General features: G+C 63.0%; 1 protein-coding gene across 5 annotated transcripts in view; it reads right to left on the reverse strand.

Moving 5' to 3' along the window:
- The window catches only part of LOC117649251 (poly(rC)-binding protein 3), a 90,965-nt gene that overhangs the window by 72,449 nt on the left and 708 nt on the right, over positions 1-17,808 (reverse strand). For all 5 annotated transcript variants that reach the window (XM_034391831.1, XM_034391833.1, XM_034391828.1 and 2 more), the window contains exon 2: positions 1,842-1,903. The gene's annotated coding sequence lies outside the window, so the exon portion shown is untranslated. The remainder of the gene's footprint in view (positions 1-1,841; positions 1,904-17,808) is intronic.

Below are 17,808 nucleotides of genomic sequence, written 5' to 3' on the forward strand. Positions count from 1 at the left end.
TGCCCAACTTGGCCATTCAGCGGCATGCATTTTACAGTGCGCCAGCCGCGCCAGCGTGAAGCGGCAAGACCGGGCAAGACAGCCCGACAGCCGGGAGCGCTTTTCGGTCCAGGGGTCAGGCCGGCCTGGCTGGACTCTGTCCCGGAATCATTCGGCTAGGTCAAGCCGTGCCCGCCGTGCCCGCCCCGCTGATCGATGTCCTCGGTGTCCTCCATGTCCTCCAGGGCGAGTGGATCAAGCCTGAGCCCGTTCATCCCGACCCTGCTTTAGCGCCAGGCAGCGCCAGGCGCCGCGTCAGCCCAGTGCTCTTCTCCTACACCGCAAAAAGGGGGCGCCCAGGCAGGTGGGTGCGTTCCGGTGGGGGTTAGGATTCGCGGTGGCGGTGGTCAAGCGTCGATGTCCAGTGCAGTGTCGAGGAGATTTTAAGTGCCGAGGCGACGGTGGGTGAATTCTCTTGGTTGAGGATGGTGAAGTCTCTGGCTGAGGCGATTATTGGGAAGTCTCTGGGTAAGCGTCGAAGCGGTGGTGAAGTGGTGGTGATGGCGGTGGAGGTCGCGCAGCGCGCAGCCAGGGACGCCACTCGCTGCTGGCGCCGCTGGAGCCGGCCGACCTGGCTGAGATGAAAACGCGGCCCTCAAGTTGGGCGGCGAATTTCGAGTCCAGAGCGGGGCAGGGCGGGGCAGGGCGGGGCAGGGCGGGGCAGGGCGGGGCAGGGCGGGGCAGGGCGGGCAGCCATTTGCATTGGAGATTTTGTTTGCCGTGACTTGGGATGACGGAGGGACGGCGATGGCGCGTCCGATATTCATCAGGCGCAGGAAATAGAGGTGCGACATTTCCATACACGGGATAAAACCGCGAAACCGCTGCCAAACCAAACCGCGGCCCCATTCGACCGCCAAATGAGCGCGCGAGGCCGCGAGGCGCGCTGCGTCCGAGGCCAACCACTCCACTGGGGGCCGAGTTGGGGCCGAGGGCCGAAAGGATCGACCTGCCGGTAATCGACTTGCAGCGCACGCCGCGTCACGCGCGTGCTGCGCGCCGCGTGCCCAAACAACGCATTACGACCCATTTCCCGATTCTGGGCGCCGGAAATGGCGCCGGCAGCCCGAGCAGCCAGCCAGCGGCCAGCCCAGCGGCCAGCCAGCCGCTGGAAACCAGAAGTGGCCCCGCCGCACAGTGCGGGCCAGAGACCGGTGGAGGCGGCCAAAACTCTAGACGCGTTTTGAGCTCCAGAGTCGCTAAACAGGACTCGAACCGAACGTGTGACCCCACCAATGGATTGCTCTCCGAACGAGGAATCCATTGGTGGGGTCACGCGTTCTGTTTGAGTCCAATTTAGCTCAAACCGCGTCCAGAAATTTGGTCGCCTCCATTGGTCTTCTGGCCCACTGTGCAGCGGGGCACCACTGGGTCAACAAAGCGGGCAGACAGAGACTGGCGTGTGTCAAGGACGGCCACTGGGAAAATGATTGCAAAGTCGATGACGGGTGTCGAACCCGCGAACCCGAGCCCCGAAGCGCGTCAGTAAATAACGAAAGCGGCAGCTCGGCCGACGCGTCAAAGTGGCAGAATGCCGCGCAGCCCGAAGGCGAGGGGCCGCGGGGCCGGCGGGGGAGAAACACAAAGTTCGCGGAGGGGCGAGGGAGGGAGGGAGGGAGGGAGAGGAGAGGGAAGGAGGGAGACTGCGAGACCGCAGAGCCAAAGTGAAAATGGAATCGTCATCTGATTACGACGTTTATAGAAATGAGTCGCGCCCGAAAAATAAAATACATAAAATGAGAAAAACGACGGGGAAACGCTTTCGAGCCAAACTTTGACCGAGAAATGCTGCTTTTACTCACTTCCGCTTTGTCAGGGCAGCGGGCCGTCGGGCGGCGAGGACGGGGGCCGCAGCTCGGCCTTCCTGCAAACAAAAAGTTGAGTAATTACAACACAGCCTCGGGGACTACTCGCCTTGCCAAACACAAACACGGGGCGAGGAAGTGGTGGCCGTGGCCGCCGTGGCGCGCTGCATGCAGCCTGCACCGGACCGGACCGGGTCGCGGCCCGCACAGTGGGCCAGAAGACCGGTGGAGGCGGCCAAAACTCTGGACGCGTTTTGAGCTCCAGCGTCTCTAAACAGGACTCGAACCGAACGTCTGACCCCACCAATGGATTGCTCGTGCGGAGAGGAATCCATTGGTGGGGTCACACGTTCCGTTCGAGTCCTGTTTAACGACTCCGGAGCTCAAAACGCGTCCAGAGTTTTGGCCGCCTCCACCGGTCTTCTGGCCCACTGTGGCCCGTCCGCCCCAGCGCCGCCCCGGCCGAGCAGGCAGCCAGGTGCATCCAAAGGGGAGAAGGGCGCGCACCTCGGCGCACACACGCGCAACGCGGCGCCACGCGGCGCCACGCCTCAAAGACTCAAAGGCGTCACCGCGTTCGGCGAGGCAGCCTGGCAGGCAGTCAGGCAGCCAGGGCGTTCGCCGAGTGGCAATAACGGACGCGCTCCTTCGCTTCCGCGCACCTCGCAGCCAAGCAGGCGGGCAGGCAGGCAGGCCGTCTGCAAACACGGAGCACGGCAGCACAGCAGTGTGTGTTGGGCGCCTCAAAGAAGGTGGGACTGCGACCCACTGCCCCGCACGGGGCCCGCACCGTAGGGGGCCGCCTCGCCGCCTCGGGGGCTGGCTCCGCCTGCTCCGCCGGCATACCAAGCAGAGCCAAGCGGAGAAAGCAGAGCCACGCGGAGGCAAGCGGGGGCAGGCGGGCCACGGGGGTGTCGAGTGAACCAAGCCTGCCGACTAGTGCCGCCTAGTGCCGCTTGCCCCACAGCTGGTCCTAATGGGGACCGCGTGCGGTTGTTGTGTGCGAGTCCACCGCGGGTACCGCCGGGTACCGCCAGGGCGCCCGGTTCACGGTGCCCCATTTCCTTTCCGCCCCTTTCAACCCAAACAGCGAGGCAGCGCCCGGCAGCGCCCTTCCCCCAGCGGATACAGTGGCCGGCAAAGCGCGCCAAAGCTAGCACAAACTCACCGCTAATCGAAAAACTAATTAATTCCCCCGAGCCCTGGCCCGGCCACGCCTGGCCACCCTCCCCGTGTTGGTCGCTGGCCGGTCGCTGGCGGCCCCTGCGGCGACGTGTCCATGACGTGTCCGTCCACGTTTCCACGTTTCGGCGGTGCAACGCTCGGACGACGTCGACGACGGTGACGACGGCGTCGAAGGCGCCCTGGATCCCGACCGCGATCGTAAAATCGAGGCGCAGTCGAGCGTGGCGGGGCGCTGTCAGGGCGTGGCGGGGCGGGGCGCGTGACAAATGAGGCTGGGCGTGGCGGGGCGTGGCGGGGTGCGGCAGGGAGACGCAGCAACAGGTCCACTGGTCACCCCGCCTGCCCGGCCTGTGCGCCTTGTGCGGTGCATCTTCGGTTGACCCCACGCGGGGCCACCGGGGCCACCCTGCCGATGCGTGGGCAACAGGGTGTCCCTTCCGGGTGCCTCGCGACCCCTGCGGCCTGCGCTCACGTACGCCACCCCTCGCCAGCGGCATAGCGCGGTGAGGTTCGCATCACGTCCCCCGGGACCATCGCACCAAAAATCACCCTAGGTGCTGCTCCGGCTGGCTGGGCCGGCCGAGCCGAGCCAATGGGCATTAGCTGACACCTGATTGGCCATTAGCCTCGCCGACGGCTGCCCGGCCTGCCAGGCAAGGGAAAGGGGGGAAGGGGCGGCGCCATTCTCTTCATCTTTCTTAATTTCAATTACGCCCCGGTCGGCCTCGGCGTCGGCCCCGGCGTCGGCCTCGGCCGATGGGCCGCCTAAACCTTTCCCTCGCCGTCGCCGTCGTCGTGCCTCTCCTCTCCCCTCGGCCAAAATGGATTTCCAAAGCACAAAGTGATTGGCAAACGCGTGCTCGTCGCGCTGCTCTGTCCCGTTAAGTCGGCGAGGCGAGAGGCGGCGAGTGGAGAAGGAGGAGACGGAGGAGGAGGAGGAGAGGAGGCAAAAAGAGGCGGGAGAGAATTTTATTTTAGCCGCCGGCATCGCGCGCCGGAGTATCGTGGGGAACACGGCGAACAGTAGCGCCGCGGCTCGGCACGGCACGCGTCCAGCGGGGCGAGAGGAGACACACCGCCAGGAATGGTTCTGACACGCCAAGCTGAAGCTTTTAGCAGCGGCGAGACGGGGAGAAAGGAGGGGAGGGGGGAGCATGGGGAGCGAGCGTGTGTGTGTGTGAGAGAGAGAGAGAGAGAGCAGGCGATACTCCACAGCTTACGGAAGAAAGGGACCTGAGCTGAGCTGGCCATCCCATCCCCCATCATGGACCATCGCGAAAAAGAAACGCTTCAACCACATCAACGATAATGCACGGAGAGGAGCAAGCTGGGGCCGCGTCCACGACGCCGAGGTGCTGGTGGCCGAGGGTGGCACGCAGCAGACCGCGACGGAGGGCGCGGAGGGCGCAGGCGGGTCGCGTTAGGACCGGTCCAGTGCCACTGCCGCCGCAGCCCGCTGTCTATTCCTGGTTATGAACCACTGGCCCGTGAGCGAGCATTCTGCACGGGCTGGCCGGGCCATGGCGGACCGGACCGAACCGGACCGCCAAGACAGCGGCCAGCCACAATAAGAAATAATAAAAGCGGGAGAGAGCGCTGCCGCTCGCACACACACAGACCAAAACGACTTGCAACAGCCGAAACGCCGCGAGCAGCCTCCAGTCTGGCGCACACGCCGCGCCGCGCCCCACCCCACCCCGCCGCGCCGCGCCCCCGACCGCAGCGCGCCAATCTACGGCGTGGCGCTGATGAGCGCTTGCTGGCGCTTGCCACACACGTCACACGTCGGCGTCGGCACGTCGTGGGCCCCGGCGCAGGCAGCCGTCGGCAGCCGTAGGTGTAGATGGGTAATCTCATACACCCCTCCCTCGCGACAACCGCACAGCCCGCCGCGCTTACGACCCTGCCGTGTGTCTGTGTGAGTGTGTGTTCAGGTGAGGCCGTGTGTGTGAGTGTGTGTGTCAGGGAACGCGCGCGCTCCTTAGAGGTTTCGCCTAATACGGCCTAAGCTCCCCGTCACAAACACACGCGCCCACGCACAAACACAGGCCGCACCCCTACAGGCCCGCTACACTGCTGCTCCGGTTCGGGGGGCTCTGGGCTCTCTCCGGGGCCGAGTCCGGACCACAGTGGCCGAGTGAGTGAGTGAGGTCCTCTCTGTCGGACGCTGCAGCGCGCCGTCTCTCTCGCCAGCCTGATTGGATGCATCTTTGGAGACGACAGGCACTCTGGGCTGGGCCGTCCCTGCCTCTCCAGGCTCCAGGCTCCAGGCCGCAGGTAGCCGTTGGCCTAATGGCATCAGACGGGGCCAACCAGGCCAACCAGGCCGTGCGAGTGGCGCGGGCAAGGGGAGCGGTGCCAAAGGGGCGCCTCCAGCTTGCCTCCAGGCCTCCAGCACGCGTTTCCAGCCGCAGTGCCCGCAGTCCGCGTTTCGCAGTGGAGGCACTCCAGGCACGTCCAGCCCCACCGCGAGAACAACTTTCCACTCGTGTCACATGCGACACAGTAAACGGCTAGAGACAGACAGACAGACAGGTGGCAGACAGACAGACAGACAGGTGGCAGACAGACAGACAGACAGACAGACAGACAGACAGACAGACAGACAGACAGACAGGTGGCAGACAGACAGACAGACAGACAGACAGACAGACAGACAGACAGAGGGGTGCTCGGCAAAGGCTCGGCAGGTAAAGCACGTAATGGATTTCACTTGAGGACCTGTTGGAGCCGTTCCTGTTGTGCCGCTGGTACATTATACATTCCTCGATGACTCTCTGTCCGTCTCTATCTCCATCTCTCTCCCACTTTGGAATCGCGCGCCGGGTTTGGCAGGGTTTGCGCGTGTACAGTGCAAAGGGTTTCGCCCCTTGTCAGCCCCGGCGTGTTTTAGTTCTGCAAATCGAGTCAGCGCGATCCGGGCGGGGCCGGCGGGGCGGTACTACGTTTCCAACACGGCACTTACACCGCCCGCTGTAGATTCAGCTCCCTGTCTCTCTCGCTCGCACGGGGCGCGGCGGGGCGCGGCAGGGCGCGGACGCCGGCCAACGCAGTGCGAGGGAGACAGGGCGACGAGACGCTTGGAATGAGACGAGCCGGTGGCGCCAATGCGATTAGCGGCCCGATTGGGCAAAACCGGCAAAACCGGGCAAAACGAAAACACGGCGCTGTAAACAGATTGCCGATTGAATCGCCGCCATAACTTCCTTTTCTTTGCATCGGCGTGCCTGGCGTGTCGCGCAGAGCGGCAGAGCGAACGCCGACCAGTAATCCGGACGCGCCGAAACAAAAACGAAAACGCAAATCAAGACGCGGCGCCGAGAAAAAAGGACGAGATGGGAACCATTCGGCGGCGAGGACTCGCCAGACAACGTCGTCCTCATCGTCATCCCGACGCGCCGCCGAGCCCCGCGCCCCGCCACGCAATTCGCCCGGGAAACTTACCCCCACTCAGGGCTCCGCGTTAAATATTCCTCGTCACGGGGAGCGAGAGAGAGACAGAGAGAGGGAGAGAGGCACTGGGGGTTTGCGCCGAGGGCCGGCGGGGCCGTCACGCCAGTCGGAGGGGGGTCGGTCGCCTCGAAAACCAATTAGCCGTCTCAGCAGTACTACCGCCTGCCCCTCAAATCATCCCCTCCTCCTCTCCCCCGCAGGATGCGTGGATGGAGAAAGAGACAAAGTCTGTCTCGACGGCGGAGCAGCGGAGCGCGCTGCGCTGGGCTGCGCTTCACCCCCATGTCAGCTCCAAGTTTAAACGAGGCTGCTGCCGGGGCGCCGGGGCTGGCGAGGACCAGGGGGCGGCCAGCCCGCGACCGCCCGCGCCGACTGATTCCGATCCGTCTCTCTCGCACCTATACGGGACGCTCCATGAGTGCGACAGAGACACAACGACGGAAACGGCTGTCGGAAACAGTCTGCAGCCTCCCCGGGTGCACGCAGTGCCATAGCCCCCCTCTCTCTTTCTCTCTTTCGGTCTGTTTGCTGCCAGTCCGGCTGCACAACCAGTTGATCCGGCTGGGCGGGGCGGGGCAAGCCGGGCAAGCCGGGCAAACCCAGGGCCAGCCCGCGCGGGGCCTGTGGCGGCCCGTGGCGCCCGTTCCCACGGCCAAACCGCCAGACCGCCATTCGACACGTGTAGTTGCACACCAGCCAGTTATCCACGAGGACCAAGAAAGGGGAGGGGGAGGGAGAAAGGAGAGCCCGATGATATGCCAGGCCAGGGAAATCTGTTGGCGCGGCGCGCCGTGGCGGGGCCAGCTTGCGCCCCCACTTCAGAGGCTTCCGCGTGGGGCCCCGTGCCGCCCCCGCCGCCCCGGGCCCCACGTGGGGCTTCTGCCGTGCACTGCGGGAACAAGAATGTCGATCAAATTGAAATCGGGTTCCGGGAATAGGAAGGAAACGGGGAGGGGAGGGGAGCTCCAGTGTGCGGGCCGTGCGGGCCCCCGGTACGAGAGAACTCCGGTGATAGAGGAACTCGGTGCAGAGAGACTCTAGTGCCGGAGACTCTGGGATGATGGACCCTGGCGCCAGGGACTCTGGCGAGAGAAGCGCGAGAGAACTCTGGTGTAAGGGCGAACTGGTGTAAGCGGGCTCTGATGTAAGCGAGCTGAGGGGACGCCGGGGCACCGGGGCTCCCTATTCAAACCCCGACACTTGTCGTGACCCAATTAGACCGCCCTGCCAGGCCTGCCAGGCCGCCACATGAATATGGATCGGGCAAAAAGAGGCTCGAGATACTCTCTCATTACACCTGACGCACGGCGCGGCACGGCGCGGCACGGCGCTGCAAGGCACGGCCGGGGGGAGCTTCGCCTCGACGAGGCGCACGACGACGACGAGCAGCCTTTAATAACGCACGGGCCGCGCGTGGAAACTTTTTCCCCGCCATCAAAATAAGGTAAAAACAAGGAAACGAGCCGCTGCCTCCAGGTATGGGCTCATTTCGCCCCGCCCGCCTGCCCCTGCCCGCCTCGTGTCACGCCGCCAGCCCCGCCAGCCCCGCCCCGCTGCAGCGGCTGTGCCGGGCTGCGAGCACAAATTGCCTATCCGGCGCGGCGGAGCGGGGCGAGCCGCAACGCGCAGTGCGGAGCAGTGCCACACCTCGCCAAGACGAACTGCGGTGTGTGAGTGTGTGTGTGTGTGTGAATGCGAGGCAGTGTGTGTACACGCTCCGTCACTCCCCGCCCCTAGAGCTGTCTGGAGTAGGCCCCGCTGCAACGCGGTGCTATCGGCAGGGTGTTCTGCTGACAGGACAGGGAGCCGCGCCGCCGCGCCGCCACAGCACCACGCCAGTCATGAGGTCTTATCACGGCCCCGAGCCCAAGGCCCGGCCCAAGGCCTGGCTGGCCACGGCCACACTGCAGCGCAGCGCGGCGCCACCAAAGCGGGCCGAGGCGGGGTTGTTGCTGCAAACAGGATTTGGACGGGGGCGGGGGGAATGCACGCGCACCGTCGTCGAACAGCACGTCGTACAACGCGTTGCTCGCCGGGCAGCCCGCCAACTTTCCTGGCTGGACTTCCTGCCGCGCCGGCCTCGCGTTCACGACGACGCACTTCGGCGGGGCAACTTGGTTCGGCAGACTGCCGCGGCTGGCGCGTCTCGCGGCCACTTTGCGGCACTTTTGCGGCCGTTTTGTGGCGAGCGGTGGGGAAAGGGGAGGCACAGCACGAGCCGCCGCACACGGACAATGTGTATACATGATGGACGACGACCCAAAAATAGCAAAAATAAATGGAAACGGCGCGGAGGGAGTGAAAAAGGAACAAGTTGTGACGCCACCGCGACAGCGGGGAGAGAGAGAGGGAGGGAGAGAGCGGGAGAGAGAGAGAGAGAGAGAGAACGAGGGGACCCAAGGGGACCGTGATCAATAATTGAGTCGGTCCAACTGCACATTTCCTTGTCCGTCGACACTCAGTTTATTTTGCCGAGCGCCCGGCCCCTCCTACTCAAACACGGACAGAGCGATCCGGCCTGTGTGTGTGTGGGTGTGTGCCGGGGGGGGGGGGGGCAAGAGTGTCCAAGTCGCGTCCAGTTCGAGAGGCGGGCCTGTCAGTTCGAGAGACTGAGGGGTCGACCACATTTTACGAAATTTTCAAACCTGGGGGACGGGGAGGGAGGAAGGTTCGGAGGAGGGGGGAAAACCCGGCTTTGTGGGGGGCCCTCCGGGCGTCAAAACGGGAATTCACCCCTTCTGGGGAGTGAAATTACTCGAGAGGGGGCGGTCTGAAAGCTCCGAGCGGGGATTTGTCGCACGGGGCCAAAAACCGGCGGGGGGCCCATACATTCTAGACCTTTTGCTCCCGATTTAAAAACGCCTTTTGGCGAAGGGGCCCCAAATGACCTTCCAGAGGGCAGTCCTTGCCTGGACCGGAGGGGTTCGACCCATTTGCACTCTGGGTCGAAACGCGTCTAAAAGGCCCGGCCTTCGCCGGTTTTGGCCCAGTCGCTCAGGCCTGGAACCGGGGAACGAGTGGCCCCCCCGAGTGGATTCCTCGGACCGCGCGCACGTTTGGGTGGGGTCCCCCACGGCGGTTGGCCTTTTAGCGACCTTGAGCTAAAACGCGTCTAGCATTTCGGCCGCCTTCCGCCGGTCTGGCCCACTGTGGTCGTCGGCCGGGCAAGCGCGGCAAGCGGGCGGGCCTGCCCCGCGGGTTTAGGCAGGTCCGCGGAGGCCGCCCACGGCTGCCGCGTGGTGCCTACCTCCGGCCCCGCGGCTTCGCCGGGCCGCGCCTTGGACGCCGCCTCGCCCCGCGCCCAGAGAGGAGGCTGGGCAGGAGGTAGCCCGGCCTGCGTTCCACCGACTCCTCGCTGGAGCCAGACAGGTTGATTGGCGCTATTGTGGCCGGGGCCGCTGGAGCCGCTGGAGCCGAGCCCTCGTGCCCTCGCCGACTGACAGCGCGCTCGCCACCAGCCGCATCCTTTTTAATCTCCTCTCGGAAAAAAAAAACAAAAAACAAAATAATGACGCGACTGAAAACGAAAGCGATCACGCTTCCTCTTCCTCCATTCAAACGCGATAATTATTTTCCTTCACTCACACACACACGCACTCGCGCGCACACGGCCGCCGAGCGCCACAGAGCTGCTTTGTTTCCAGTGATGGAGAAGGGCTGGTGACAGCGAGGCGGGGGCCGTGCGGCCCGGCCCGCGCGGCACACAGATTCTCCAATCATAACCAATAATGGCGGGAAACAGCCCTCCGCTGCGGCCCGCAGTCCGGGGCCCCACTGCTTGAGACCAATCCCCGAACTGCAGGCTGAAAGTTGGTCTTTCTTGATGACAACAAACCCCCCGGGGCCCGCCGCCACCGCGCCGCCACCCCGCCGAGTGAAAAGACACGCTTTCAATCGGACAATCAGGGCAACTTCCCGGCCGCCATTATGCATAATCCTGTTTGTGGGCAACGCACCGCCACCGCCAGCCCGCCGGCCCGCCAGCGCAGTGATGGGCGAAGAACAAAGAACAAACAGACAAACACATTGATTAACGTGTGGCGCACTGGCAGGCAGGCAGCCGCGGGCAGCGAGGCGCGGCAAAGGCAAGCCCGCCGAGCTAGCAGTGTGCTAGCAGGCTACGACCCAGGCCCCAGGCCGGCCACACCTGTCATCCCGATATAGTCGCGTCTCGCGTCCCAGCTAGTCGCAGCCAGTGGCATGTGGGGTCGATGCGCGCCTCGCTGAGCACTCGCCACTTTGAACACGCTTTGAACCGCGGGGCGCGGCGCGGCGGGGCGGACGGGCGAACAGACGCGCTGGTGCTGGTGCGGGACGGCGAGGTTGCGGTGGAGGCACCACTGAGGCACACTATGGCAGCAGCGCTGCGATAAAGGGCTGCGAATTCGTTAGCCTCCCCCCCCCCTTTCCAGCGGGACAAAGTTACTCAGAGAGCGGCGGAGCGGCGGAGCGCCGGGACACGCCCAGCCGATAACGTCACGACGGCATCCGGGGACGCTTGGGCGCGCCTCGGCGGCCTCGGCACGGGGCGGCAGGGCCTTGACGGCCTTCAAGGCCTCGCCGGCCTCGCCCCACGACGTGTCGAGGCATTGTGCGACGCGGTCCTCATTCGCGGCGCCTATCGACAGACACCGCACCGGAATGAACCCGCCACACTCGCTCCCCGCGGTGTACATACGCCGCCACCCGGCCGGACAGGGCGCACAGGGCGGACAGCGAGAGGAGTGGCGGTGGCCGTCGGGGCGGTGCCTCGCGGTGCCCGTCGGAGCGTGTGCGCGGCCGGCTAGCCTTTTGCATGGGGGATTCCTTTGGCGCCGTTGCCGCCTTTGCAGGCTTGGCAGCCAGTGACCCGAGCGCGACGCCCGTGCCGACGGCGTGCCGTGCCCGTCCGGCGGAACCAGGGGAACACGGACACCCTGCCCGCCAGGAACGCGCGCCGCTCGCGCTCCACGGCGGCGTTCACCTGTCCTCCCCGGAGCCAGGCAGCCAGCGCCGCATCCCGGCAGGCAGACAGACAGGCAGCCCGACCGGCCGAGCGCCGCGGCGTTATAGAGAATAATTCAACGAGGCATCAATTAATTTTGGCGCGGTGATTAGAAAAGTTGGTGGTGCTGGGTCAGGCAGCGCGGCAGCGCGGCATGCCGATACCGATTCGCTACCTGGCCGTCCCGGCCGCGGCAATGGATGGATTAATAACTTGGCCTGGCCACGCGGGGCCCCACGGGGGGCGCCGCAGCACCCCGCGCAGCACCGCAGCGCCGCGGAAGGAACGTTGCTTTCCTTGGCGGCAGCATGATTGCGGCGGCAACAGGTGGCCACATCAAGCACGCCATCACGGCAGGCAGCGCCGCCAGCCCAGCCAGCCCGTCAACTTTCAAGGAGCGTGTCCACGCCCCAGCCCAATCAGCGCCTCCACCGCCTCCGCCAGAGCCAGCCAGCGGCGCTAATACACTGACTCATTGACCCACTATCTACCCTCGACCCCGTCCGCGCCGCTCGCTCACTCACACACTCACACACGCGCCCGTTGTCATGCGCTGTGACAGCTCCATATGTGCAGGCGACCACAATGGACGGGCACACTGGGCACAGGCGCCGCCGTGTCGCGCGGCAGTGTGCCATGCGCCGATAAGCACGCCACGCCCCTATTCACACTTCGTCCGCCGTTCGGCTGTTCGGCCCAAAACGACTTTATCCACACTGCCCGTGATGGCGGCACTGGGCCGGATTATTCCCACACACAGGCCGACAATGGGCAGATGCAGATAAAGAAGGCTGCGCGCTGCGCCAAGGCGTTTTGTCCGGGCTGCGGTGGGTGGGGGTTGATACGGCGAATGGAGAGGCGAGGCGCCGTGTCGCTCCGCCACCTGCCCCCCCCCCCTTTCCCCCTTTACCTCAGCGTTCGCAATCAACACTGTCACATGCACAACCGCAGCCCTGGGAGGTACAGGCCGCACAGGCCGCACAGGCTGGCCGGGCTGCGAAACAGCGAGCACCAGGCTGCTTCCGCGACAACGTGGTGCCGTCTCTCTCACACTCGTATAGGGCGCGACGTGTGCGAAAAAGAGAGAGAGAGAAGCAGACCTGTGATGCCACGTGCCTCCAACAGAGCAGCCCCCGTCCACAAAATCACCCGGGGCACCCGGGGGCCGCGGGGAGGCACGCGCGGCGCGGCGGCCTCTCGACGAGGACGTGACGACGACGGCGACGGCGACGGCTTTGAGGTGCGACCTGGCACACACTATGCCTCGTCCCTGCCTCGCGCCGCTTTGACAGCCCGAGTGTGGAATCGCTACACAGCGCATTAGCCATCCACTTGGCGTGGCGTGGCGTGGCGAGGCGTGGCGTGGCGTGGCGTGGCGGTGGCGGCGCGACCAACCGCACTAAGCCGCGGTATGCCGCATTTACCCCTTTGGCCGCCTTTGCGACCTGGATGGCCTGGATGGCCTGGATGGCCTGGATGACCATGCGCGGCCCCGCGGCCTATTTCCGTCAATCCCGAACCCACGCCCGCCCCGCCCCGCCCCGCCGTTTATTCAACTTTAAACCTCCAGCGTGAGGCCGCGAGGATCGATGGCATGCCACGGCATGCGCCGCAAAGGCACGGCAGGCACGGCGCCGCCAGCACACACACGCCGCCACACTGATTCCGAACACGGCTTCCGTCGCGCCGTCTCTCTCGCACTCGTGGGGCGGCCCGCAGTGCCCGTGGGGACGCGCGAGAGCGACGGAACACCGTTCCGGCATCAGCCGCGCAGCCAGCCACACACACCACTGCGTCGCGTGGCGTGGCGTCGCCGCGCTGGCTGGCTTTTCCAGTGTGGGTTTCGTTATCTGCTTACGGCGTATCGGCAAGCAGCGCGACGCTTCCCACACACATGCATTCACTAACAACGCGGCGGTGGGTAGTCAAAGTGGGGCCGGCCAATGCTCATCGGCGGGGCGGGGCGCGGCACGGCGCGGCAACCCTTCATGTGGGCTTTGGGCGACCGCCGCGCCGCCCGCCCCGCCCCCAGCAGTAAGGCGACAATCTCATTAGTGGCGGGCGCGTCTAGCAAGGCGGGCGAGGCGGGCGAGGCAGCCAAGGGACGGACTGCTCAGACAAAGGGATCACGTCCGGTTGGACCGGCCTGGCGTACTACAGGGCGGCGCAGTGGCCAACCTTCAAAAAGAGCGACCAGTGTTTAAAACCCCAAAGCCATCGCCTTCCCGTCTCCACGACCCTGCCGAGCGATTCAGAAGATAGGTTTGTCTCTGTCGCACCCTGGTGGAGAACCCCATGAGTGCGACGGAGACGGAGCGATTCTTCTGAGTCGCCCGACTGGCGTGTGGCGCGCCGCGCGCCCCCTTCGCGGCGGAGTGCTTCGCGCCGGTTCGCGCGGATTACATCGCGGTGGAGTGTCGGCCCGGCTCCTCGGCGGGGCCACCAGGAACGGAGCAAGCGGACTCGGACCACTCCACCGGACTGCCTGACGAGAGAGGAAAAAAGGAAAAATACTGGGCCGGGCGGAAGCCACTTTTGTTACTCCAATTTCCTGTTGGCTGCTGGCGTCCGATTGGCGGGTGATTGGTGGTCTCGGCCGGCCAGCCTCGGCCAGGCCAAGCTCAGCCCGGGATTACGGCGCCACCTTCGCTCCGACAGGGGCGCGCCCGGGCGGCGGCAAAGGCAAACAAGACAGTGTTCGCGCCCGGGAGCCCGGCACCGGCAGTGTGTCCGGCTGAGGCTGCGGTCGCTGGACGACGCCACCACTACGAGAAAGGCGTCGCGCATCCCAAGCTACGTGCAAGTTTCGCGACGACTGTAGGACGTAAATGAAAAATCGGATCAGGAGTGCGGCGGGGTGGGGCGGGGTGGGGCGGGGCGGCCAGGGGCTCAGGGCGGATGATCCGCGAAGCCATGCATTCCTGCCCCTCCCTTCCGAGGGCGCGCGGCCCGGCCGGGCCCGGCACAGGGGGCTGCACGAAGCCCCACCGAGCGGCAGTACCGCTGCCTCCAAAAGTGCTGGCGAGGCACGCTGCATGCAGGGTGCACATCCGGCACTGTCTCGCAGTGAGCAAGTCCAGGGGTTCCATCGGTTCCATCGGGTTGCGCTGCGCGGCGTCAAACTAACCCGAAGCGGCCGGTCCAACCGGCTGCGTGGCAGTGGTCCCCACTCAGCCACGCCCCGCTGCGCAGCGCACCGCCACGGACCCCGACCAGTGCCTCGCCGTCAACACGCTGGAAGGACTCAGCCGAACTCGGCGGACGCTAAACAGCCCGGCCGTCGGACGAGTTTTTGAGCCTCGAAAACGCTCCACTGGGCATCAAAATGTTTCCAAGGAGCTCTCCCGACTTTCTACAGGGGCAGTACCCGCTGCAGGGAGGGCTCGGGGCGCGGCAGGCCTCTCGCCAGGCCCAGGGATCCGCGCGGGGCTTCGGGGATCGATCGTACTATTGGCTCGGCACTCGGCACACGAAGAAGTGTCCTCGAGCGGAGGGAAGGCCCAGTAGGCCAGGCAGGCCCAGCAGGCCCAGCAGGCCGCCCTCACCCTACTTGGGTTTCGCGCGGATAATTAACCAAGGGAAGGCCCACCCCGATGAGAACGGCGGCGAGAAACCGGCCCACTTTGTTCCTTTCGCCACACAGACACACGCACACACACACAGCGCGAGCGGCTCCCTGGTCCGAAAGGAATTGTCAAAATAGCGGAGAGCAACGAAAGGGGACGGGACGGACGGGACGGCCCCGCTGCCCTGAAATAAAGTAAATGCCAGCCGCATTCCGATGCACGTCTCCCGGACCGCAAACCTGCCACGCCACTGGCGAGGCCCTGCCGAGGCAAGCCGACTCGGCGAGACACGCAACAATTCGGAAAACGTGCGCCACGCGCCGCGTCCCTCGTGCAAAGCGACAAAGAAGGGGGAAGTCCCGAAATGGCCCGACAGAACGGAACAAATGCGTTGCCCTTTTTGCGGTCCTGACGATGACGAATCTTCCAAACGCAAACTACGTGTACGCCGGCGCTGCCGCGCTAGCATTCGCGGTAATCGAGCCATTTGTTTGACTCGCGCGTCGCCTCGGCCCGCCTCGGCCTCAAAGAAAGAGGCCGCGTTTGCCCGACACGCCCACATCGATTCACATTCTCGACGCCTAGATGATCCCCAACAAGTGGCCACTTGCTCTGCTTGCTCCCATCCCGGCGTTTACGGGCCCCGTGCGGCCCCGCGGGACGGGACGGGACTACGGGACCTGCAGGTGGAGCAGGGAAACAATAAACAAGCAGGCAGCAGAGGAAGGGGCCGCTCGCCACGAGCCGGCAGGCCGGCAGGGGGTATTGCCGCCTGCCCGGCCTGCGCGCGGGGTATCGCCGAGGGTGGGGACGGCCGAGCGAGGGTAGCGCCGCTCGGCAGGGGCAGCCCTGTCGCTAGGAGCAACTTCGACAGCCAATCACGGAGGGCTAAATTCTTAACGAGCTCACCGGATCGCAGCTGTCTGGTGTGTGTGTGTGTGCGCGCGCCCCCGGCCAGGCTGGCTCGGGGCCGGCGGGCTTGACCTGGCTTGACCACCGCGAGGCACAAAGGGGCTCTGGAAGATAAACAGTGAAGCGCATGACTCAACGAGCAGCAGGCCAAGCAAGCCCAGCAAGCCCTCGCTTGCCGTGTCCACGGTGCGGTCCATGTCGTCGGTGTCAACACACTCCCCACTAGAATAGCCTCCCCGCTGCACGCTGCGCTGCGGTCGCCTCGCCTCGGCAGCCCCGCCCCGCCCAAGACTCGACCGCGCCACGCCATGCCACGCCACGCCGAGCCACGGACCTCAAAAACCAACTTCCGCTTCAAATGTCACGCTGTTATAGACGGAGCCAAAGACGGGCGGAATGCCGGGGCGCCGCGACGGAATTAAATAGGTGACCTATGAACGGCGAATGGAAAGAAAAAAAAAAGAAAGAAAAGGAGCAAAGCCATACAGCAATGCGGGATCACAACTATACTGAATTATGAAGTCTTCGGCTCACAGTCATTCCACCAAAGTGTAATTGCTATTCACTCCCATTTCTAAAATATAAATGAGAAACTCAAAGAGACGTCTCTTTCTCTATGAAGAGAAGCTCACCATTTGGCCAACAAGCAAAGCAGTCTCAGTAGACCTAGCAAAAGGAACAAAACAAAACAAAAATAATCCCACAACCACTAAAATCTAAGTAGCAAGCTATGCCAATTCAGCAGGTGATAAGTAATTTGGCCCCGCAAGCTACAATTGAACTTATTTCACTAGTACAATAGCATTGCAGCAAATTCAGGGGACCCAACAATTCTTAAAATAGCACAGGGTTCAAATTTTTACATAATTAACTTAAATAATAAACTAAATACTCCATGAAGAACCTGGCTGCAACCATCTTTGCCCAAAGCGACTCTAGATTTCCATGAGTCACACAGCAGGTCTCCATATGATGACAATATAAACTAAAGTTCAGAAATATTTCCAATTAGTTTTTATTTCAGAGTTGATCTTCTACATAACTCTTTATTTGAGGGATAGCTGTTACACTTGTCATGAATTTCTTGAAGCGAAATGAAATGACCTAACAAATACCTTTAACATGCTCTTGTGGGTAGTCTGAAGAAAGGTCTATTTATTCATGTGAAATTCTACAGAACAGAGGGGAAATTATAACTCACAAAGTTTCATTTGCCATGAGAAATCCTAGGAGAAATAGCAAAGAGGAGCTAAGTGTCTATGAAGATAAATTTAGAAAGAGTGCAGTCTTACAAGGCTGAATAACTAGAGCAGAGAGCTCAGTGAAGAAAAGATGTCCAAGAAAAGTGGTTGAAAGAATACAAAAGAGCAGAACAAGAAACAACTTACTGTACAATTTGACGAGACACTTGACCTGCGAGATGAATGAATAGGTAAAAGTTGAAGAAAAACAAACATTTGCTGTGTTCAAAAATAAGATGAGTTCCTGATTTGTGACTCAGGTTAAATAAAGGTAGGCATCCTTAATAATCAAATTTTATTTGCTGATTTGTGCGGATTGGAATGATAGGGAATATTTCAAACTAATGAAATTGAGTAGGTGAGGAGACAACAGGTGTGGAAGAGAAAAGAGGAGGGGAATTGTGGATGAAAATGATAAGAGCAAGAAAACTGATGGGGAAAAATAATGAACAACATAAAAAGCAAACCAGGAGAGAAAAATAAGGGCAAAGAGGGTTGGAGCCAGGATCTTCTAACCTGAAGGAAAGGAGGTAAACATAGGCAATCAACCATGACCACTTGAACCAGAACTTATCTTTGACAATGAAATAAACAAGTAAACATCAGGCCAAGGGCAAGAATGT

The sequence above is a fragment of the Thrips palmi genome, unplaced genomic scaffold, assembly GCF_012932325.1.
Source record: "Thrips palmi isolate BJ-2018 unplaced genomic scaffold, TpBJ-2018v1 HiC_scaffold_4, whole genome shotgun sequence".
NCBI lineage: Eukaryota > Metazoa > Arthropoda > Insecta > Thysanoptera > Thripidae > Thrips > Thrips palmi.